We start from the raw sequence: 8880 nt of genomic DNA on the forward strand, positions 1-8880 counted from the left end.
CTATCTGTAGACCTGCCAATAGTGTTTCGTATTCAACCTCGTTATTTGATGCTTCAAAGCCAAATCATAACGCTGAATGAAAATGATTTCCTTCCCCTGACTCGTTCTCATTGGAAGATCCATCGACGTAAAGTCTCCATAGCTCGCGGGGTTGGGGTTATGCCTTCCTCGTTGGTGATTCTCGTACATTCAATAATGAAATCTTCTAAGGCCTGCCCTTTGATCGTCGATCTTGGATGATAGGTGATCTCGAACAGTCCTAGTTCGACAACCCATTTTAACAATCTCTCGGAGGCTTCAGGCTTGGATAATACTTGCCTTAACGGCTAATCAGTTAATACATGTATAGGATGTGCTTGGAAATAAGGGCGAAGCTTTCGAGATGCATGTATCAAGCACAAAGCCAGCTTTTCCATTAATAGATATCTCGACTCTGCCCCCATTAACATTTAGCTGACATAGTACACATGTTTTTTTCTCTTTCTTATCCTCCCAAACAAGTACTGTGTTGATGGCATGCTCGATTGTGGCGAGGTATAAGTACAATATTTCTCATGTAAATGGATTGATTAAGTCTGGTGGCTCAGCGATGTCCTTCTAAAGATTTTGAAACGCGAATTCACACTTCTCGGGCCACTTAAATTTCTTGCCTCCTCAAAAAAAGTTAAAGAAAGGGAAGCACTGATCTATAGATTTCAAGATGAACCTACTTAGGGCTGCCATTAATCTAGTTAGGCTCTAGACATCTTTATGTTTTCGAGGTGAAGGCATATCAATTAGCACCTTAATCTTATCAGGGTTCGCCTCTATGCCTCGAGCATTCACTATGAATCTGAGAAACTTTCTCGAGGATACTCTGAATGAGCATTTCTGCGGGTAAAGTCTCATATTGTACTTTCAAAGCACAGCAAAGCATTCAGCGAGGTCGTCCACATGGTTACAGTTATTCTTGGATTTGACTAGCATATCGTCCACATGAACCTCCATGTTATTTCCTATTTGTTCAGCAAACATCCTATTCACCAATCTTCGGTATGTGGCTCCTGCGTTCTTTAGCCCGAAAGGCATTACATTGTAGCAATACAAACCTTTATTGGTCATGAAACTCATATGTTCTTGGTCAGGTCCATGCATGGCTATTTGGTTGTATCCAGAGTATGCATCCATGAATGACTTGATATCGTGACCTGCAGTGGCATCTACGAGCCAATCGATTCAAGGCAAGGGAAAGCAATCCTTTGGACATGCCTTATTGAGGTTCGGATAATCAAGGTAAGTTCACCACTTTCCATTGGCCTTTGGAACCAATACAGGAATGACTGTCCAATCAAGGTAGAAATCATCCTGGATAAATCGATTCACCTTCAGTCTTTCAACCTCTTCTTTCAGGGCAATCTTCCCATCATCGTCTAGGAGCCTTCTTTTTTGTTGCTTCGGAGGGAAGCTTTTTCTATGTTGACTACATGGCTTATAATGTTTGGGCTAATTCCAACCATGTCTGAGTGTGACCATGCAAACACATCTTGATTTTCCCTTAGGAAGCGAATTAATTTCTATTTAATGTCCTTGGAAAGGATTTTCCCTATTTTCACTACCCTAGTGGTATCCTTTTCATTGAGCTCTACGTCCTTGAGCTCCTCTATTGATCCAAGATCGTCCCTTTCCTCTTCTATTCTAGGGTCGATTTCTTTTTTGATTTCGAAGACAGACCCACTCATTTCCCGGATAACAACAAGTGCTTGTGCACTTGTTTGGTTCTTTCCTATCATGAAAAATGATATAACATTCTCGTGCGGAGATTTGGTCTCCCTTCAGCGTCCCAGTACCACTAGATTTCAGGAACTTGATCGCCAAGTGCCTAATGGATGAGACTACCCCCAGCCCGATCAGGACTGGCCTTCCGAGCAGTACGTTATAGGCAGATGAGGTGTCCACCACTATAAACTCCATCATCTTAGGCACCGACACTGGATAGTCTCCAAAGGTTACTAGGAGCTAGATGGATTCCATGCTGGCTATCCGTTCTCTTGAAAATTTGTACAACGTCGTTGCACATGCTTTCAATTCTCGAAGTGTGAGTCCCATCTTTTCTAAGGTGGCCATGTAAAGGATGCCAATCGAACTCCTATTATCTATTAGGACCCGACGCTGGGCTAGCTGCGTAGAAGCTACCCTCTGTCCAGCCAGCGCTTGAGCCTGATTTCTGTTACTTACATATTGCCCAAAATATCCACTCGAGATTAGACCTTCGATCTCATCCTTCAGTTGTCTGCGTTCATCGTGTTAGGAATAGTGCCCTTAAAGCAATTGTAATTGACAAATGTTTTAAATGAATTAAATAATTGAATTGAATTATTATATATATAGACTATGTCCAATATTAGATGGTAATATTAAGTGAATATCAGAAAATTCCAAAGTTTATCTTTGTGGTCTTAATCTCATATTTGTATGGGAGGATCAATATTAAGATAATAAACTTAAACAGTTCGCAGTAAAATAAAGTTATTTTAATATTGCTAGTATGGTCCACTAGTATTATAAATACATGTGACCTAGATATGGGTTACTAGTGTAGTAGGACACTTTAGTGGAGGTACTTTGTATGCTGAGAGTATGTACAACTGGACCAGATGTGATTTGTTAATACTTGTTTGAACACTGTTTCATAGTATTAATCAAACACATAAAACGATGATCATATACAGAATGATCTTAATCCTGAGGTTACTATGAACTCCTATATATGTCATCTGATCCTTTGATTCATGCATTAAGGTTTGTCAGAATGATCATGCTAAGAACAATAGTTTTAGGGACTCAATGATGTATATGGTTGGGGATATAGTTCAATAGATATGGAATATATACCTTCTTATAGATTGAATAATGGCTCCCTATGGGTTGACTTTTGGAACTGAAAAGGTTACGAGCTCACATTGAAAACTTATTGTGACACAACCTTAACTAGTAAAGTCAATGGTACTCTAGGAACAAGATATAGCTAAAAGGGTAAAACGATAATTTTATTCCCTTTCATTTACGAACCATTAATAAAGGATTAACGATGTATGTAATGATTATATAAATTGACACTTTATTCTTAATAAAGTACTTAGTAAGTATATGTCTATAATTATCAAGAGTTCAATCTCATATTTTTAGTGGAGTAATCATGAGATTAATAAATATGATTATTTAATCAAAGGGCTTTCATTAATAATGTAATATTTATTGGAGCTTGATATTATAGGTCCATAGGTCCCCTGGCTGGCTCTATCAACGCCATAACATTACCAGGTCCACTTAACCATTCTGAGCACAAACAATCTGAATTAATCTGCTATCACTGACTAAACCCCACAGCCTTGATGTTCATATCCAGAATCATCCCACGGGCAAGTCCAAGTAATCACAATAACCATACACACATAAAGCATAACAAACGTCAATCTATAATACTATGCATGAGACAATATCCCCCAGAACATGAGGTATAGCGCTGTAACACTCCACTGCTAGTGCTATAGGGCTACAACCAGCACAAGCCCACTTTCTGGGTTTTTCCTCCAAACTTTCCTGAGCCAAAGCTCCCCCAAACCACTCCAAACCTCATCCAACATCAAAATAAAACCTACAACTCACTATAACTCAACCAAATCAACCCATCAACATTATAATCTAGTTAAAAACATCATCAGAAAACTAGAAACTCAGAACTTCAAAGTTAGAATTTGTTACCTTAGCTAAGGAAATTCGACTTTAGGTTGCTTTAAATCCCTTTCCAGACTTTAGTTCCTCAGATCCTCAAGCTCAAGTCTTTAAATTCCTTCCAAAAATCCAAACTCAGAGATTTACCATAACAAACCCAGAAAACTCAGACAAAACCTTTAACCCTTACCTTAATTGATAGCTAACTCCAAATAAGCTCCTTAGCCACTCCAAGGATCAAAGTCCCAAGATCAAGCCTAGACCTCCCTGAGTTCACAGCTCCAAAATTCACCAGAAAGAGAGAGAGGAAAAAGAAATCACATGGGAGGGTAATGGTGAGTTGCATGCTCTATTTTTCTTTCCTTTTCCTTTCCTTCAGTTTCTAACCCGTCTACATTATTCCACCAGAGTCTAAATGAACTGAAAGTATCTTATCCCCTTTAAAACACCAAAAGACCTTTTTGCCCTCCCATATATAACCAAGTCTTTAACCACTCCAAGGGCATTTTGGTCATTTGCTCCCAATTCCCGCTATTTCCTCAAGTGTTCCTAATATTTACTACTTAATTCCCATCATCTAATTAATCACCAATTATTTTTCCCAATGTCTATTAGTCCCCGATATAATTTCTAAATTTCCAGAAATACCCCCAGGCTCCCACCGAGCCGGGTATAAGTTCCCGCCATGACTATTTCGCCAATCCGCTCACTAGGACCGTTTCGAGCCACAAGCTTCAAATATATCCACATAATAATGTGGTCTCAACAATTTATCACATATAATTACATTTATGCCCTCAATGGGCCAAAATTATGAACATGCCCTTATAAACAAAATAGGGCCCACATGCATATTTAATACTCATAAACATGCATCTAATCATACCCATTTACTCATATAATCTTCATTTAATCATTTGTTCACATAAATACCAATTATGCCCTCCTGGCACACTAATCAAGGCCCTTAAGCCTTATTAGCAATTTTGGGTCGTTACATTGTGGTTTAGGGATCATCATCCACTTCTACGGTAACATTCTAATTCTTGTGTTTAACTGATTTATGTAAGAATTTGCAGCTGTTTTGAGGTTTTCTTGAACCTTCTAACTCAAGAATTGAAATTGGTGTTTTGATGAGTTTAGTAACTAGATTTTTGTTGGGTTTTGTTGCTGGAAAGATGTTAGAACTATTGTGGTGATTGAATTATGGTTTTGGGGTGAAATAGGGATAGTTTGGGTTGAATTTGGTTGTTGAAAATTAAAGAAAATCTAGGTTCGCAGGGCCAAGTCGCGGCTTTGTTCTTGAGGGGCCACTACCTAGCTGAACCCAGGGCCCAAGGAGGCCTATATCTGGGAGGCGCGCCACAAACCTCTTGGCCAGGTCGCGGCTCACATCCCTTTGGAAAAGGGAGAGGAGAGGGGCTCTTATTAGAAGGGTCACCACGCGACCCTAAAGGGAATGTTGCAACCCGCCTGGGCAGTTTTGGCCTTAGGGAGTTTTTAAGGATGGGAACCTTTTTCTTAGGGCTCGAGATCGATTCCACTACCCAGTTTAGTGGAATTCGAGGCCCCAGAGGCTGGGACTGGGTCCAGAAGCCTTTATTGCTCGTTATTGATGGAATCTTATATTATGGTTGTGACTAGGTTATCATTAGGGACTCGGAACCGTGATCGTGCTCGAGGGTCATCCTTATTTTATGCTATACTCGGACCTGAGGTAAGAAACCTGCACCCAATACGTGTTATATGTGATCAAGGCTTTGCCCGAGTGTTATCAATTATTATGATTAGGGCTTGGGCTTGGGCTTGGGCTTGGGCTTGGGCTTGGGCTTGGGCTTGGGCTTGGGCTTGGGCCCCTGAGAACGTTTATGTTTAAGCTATTGTTTCATATGTTGATTGATCCTACCTGAATATTATGTACCTGCTTAAGTATTTCATGTTTGTTGCATGAATTCTGTGGTTAGGGCCTGAGGCCTCATTAAATAAGTACGATTAGTATTATGAGTATGGTTACTCGATGGTGTTATGTGGTTAACATACATATGTACTCGTTTTGTTGGGATATTCCTATTTATATCTGTTTTTGTTTTGAAGTTTGAATACCTGGATCAGGGTTTGACTTATTAGTCAAGGACAGCAAAAGTGCATTGCGCGTTGGTCGAAAGGCATAGGCCTAAATCAGCAGCGTACAATTACGTTGGTCAACCGTATGGTCATTGGAAAACCAAAGGTGTTGGGCTAGCTCTATGGATAGTTACTCAGAGCTAAGGGCAAGGGCCTCAGGTGACTCTATGGTCACAAAGCTAGGGCATAGGCCCCAGGGTTGGCACTATGGTTAACCGTTCAGGGCAGCGGCCCCAAATTGGTCCAATGACCATTTTTTTGTAACTGGATGACTGTATGTTTAGATTATTATTGCTGGACATGCTAGATAAGTATCTAGGAATCTGTATTGTTCTATTTATGCACTTGTATAGTTTTCTTACTGAGCCTTGGCTCATGAGTGCTTTGTGGTGCAGGTTAGGGGAAGGGAAAGCTTGACCAGCCATGAGTTGGAGAGCTTTGGTGGCGGCGTGTACATATGCAGCTGTTCGACCACCACGGCCAAGCATATCTTAGAGGAACTAAGGTTGTAGCCCTATTTTTGTCGCTTAGGTCAGTTGTATGTAATTTTTTTTAAAAGTACACTTCTTTAAGAATTTGGTTGTAATATTTTGGGATCCCACGAATGTATGAAACTTTTTAAATAAAAGTCAACTGTTCCTTTGATAAAAAAATTTAACCCTAACCCTTGACATTAACCATAGTTACATTTTTTAAGCCAAATGACTTGATTAGCAAGTCTGACACAGTTTAAAGTACACAGTGTAACACTCCTGGATTACGAGGATGTTACACTTCAAGAGGTAACATTATATGTTCTTGATTAATTGTGTTTATGTATTCTATATATAAATATATTGTATATATATATGTATATTTGTTGCATGATTAATAGTATCACATGATAATATTTTTGGATTGTTTTCTTGGTCATATAAATTGTTTATATGATTAATGAAAATATTTGGATTGATTGTTGTTCTGTTGTTCTTCAATAAACAAAACAATGGTCCCACCATGCATGAGTTTTCGTTGCGTGCTCTGATTGGTTTTTCAACAATTGGTAATAGAGAAGGTCATTAATCTATACATATTATTAATTGTTGTGTGGCATTATATGCATTTTTATATTATATGTGATATATGTTTTAATGGATGGATGTTTATTTTCATGTTGATAGATTCTTAAGGGTTGTTTATTATGGTGTTTTTGGGTTTGGAAATTGTTATTAAATTTCTAGATGAAATGTGTAAGCCAATTTGGGGCATAGGAATTTTGTAATATTTTTGTTTGAAAATTCTGGGTATAAATTTTGTGGAGAGCCTCGAGCCCAGTCCCGAGTCCCTAGCACGAGCTCGAGGTGCTGCCCAGCCTGTTACACGTGTGCTGCCAGCCAACGCGCCCCTGCGCACCCATGAAGTTGCGCTCCTTGCGCAACCTGGCAGCCGCACCCATGCGCCCAGCAGTCGCGCCACTGCACCTAGCCGTCGCGCCCCTGCCGCGAGCCTCCTGCGCTCACTCGATTCCCATCGCCGGACCACCCTTTGCTGCCGCCCCTTGGTACAACAGTTAGGGTGTTGTTACCATAAATATTTTTTTAATTATTCATTTAATTAAACAAAATTAGAAATTGAATTAAAATTGTTTTAATTTGGTAATTTCTATAATTGAATTAATGGTGATTATTTTCCTTAATTAAAAATGTTTTAATTGTTATCTTCCATAATTAAAATTGTTTTAATTAAAATATCCAAAATTAAATTTATCTTGAATTTTAATTTATTGAAATTAAATTGTTTAATTTTATTATTGAATTAAATTACCCAAATTCAAATTGGGCCTTAGAAACTTTTTGGGTGTAAAAACCCAAAGTTTAATTATTTTAAAAGTTTGTTTAAAATAATTAAAAAGTTGTATAATTCAAAATGGATATGGAAAAAGGGTGGCATTGGCTAAACAAGACTACATCACAAGGTTGAAGATCAAAGTGCTCTTTATCAAGCCTTAATTAATCTAGCTTACATTTTTCACGTATATTTTTGCAAGTGTTGTAATTTTTTCTAGAAATACCCAAAAGTTACCATACCTGCTTTTATTTTATTTATTTATTCGAAGTATTTGAATATGATTAAAATGTTTAATATTTTTCCATGCATTAAAACATGTCATTCATATACCTACACAGTATGCAACTAGTATGCATTACATTCGTGTAGAAACAAGCTATCAGGAATGTCCTATATTTTTGTTATATGTTAATATGTGATCATTCATATAATAATAAATTTAGTCTTAATTAGTTAAGATGGAAAATCAAAATTAAAGCTGTTTAATTTGTTGTTTTAATGAAAAATGCTACATTAAAACATAAATGGTATTCTCTTAATTAAAGCAAAATTAGAATTATGGGCACAATTTTAATTTTTTGCTTAATTGGATTAGTAATTAATAGAATATCATCTAGTAAAAATAATTAAATTTATTTTTACAACTAATTCAAAAAATATTCATTTTGTGAAAAACAAAACACATTTTTCCTAAACAGCGAGTGGAAAATGGAGTTATGACAATAAGTCCCATGGTCTCCATTATTGGTTGAACACCGAGAGGCATCGGAAGGGCCTCGTGCCACCTCCGTTTGCGGCCTCCCTAAGGAAAGGCTTTTGGATATGTTTATTTTATCTCAAGTTTGACTTCTCTTATGAGAATATAATCAGTGATGTATTTCAAGTTTAACTGACCCTAAGGCATACTCTTGAGTTAAGTCATTGATTGAAAATAATAGGTTACACTCCAAAGATGTATCTAGGCTTTCGAGCACGACTAGTGCATCTTGACCAAACTAGCGGTAGTTCATAAGTCAAAAGAGAAAAATGCATTTTTAAGTTTTCACTTATGAAATTAAGATTTGTCTCAAAATTAATTTGGGGTTAGTCTCACCTACCCTAAGGCAGTCCATTAACTTACCAAATTAGTTTATCGTGGATTAGTATATTTTTTATGTGTTTTTATATGTTGCATTCATGCATCATATTTACTTTTCCAAATAAAATCTGATATTTATG

Source organism: Humulus lupulus, chromosome 3 (genome assembly GCF_963169125.1).
Source record: "Humulus lupulus chromosome 3, drHumLupu1.1, whole genome shotgun sequence".
NCBI lineage: Eukaryota > Viridiplantae > Streptophyta > Magnoliopsida > Rosales > Cannabaceae > Humulus > Humulus lupulus.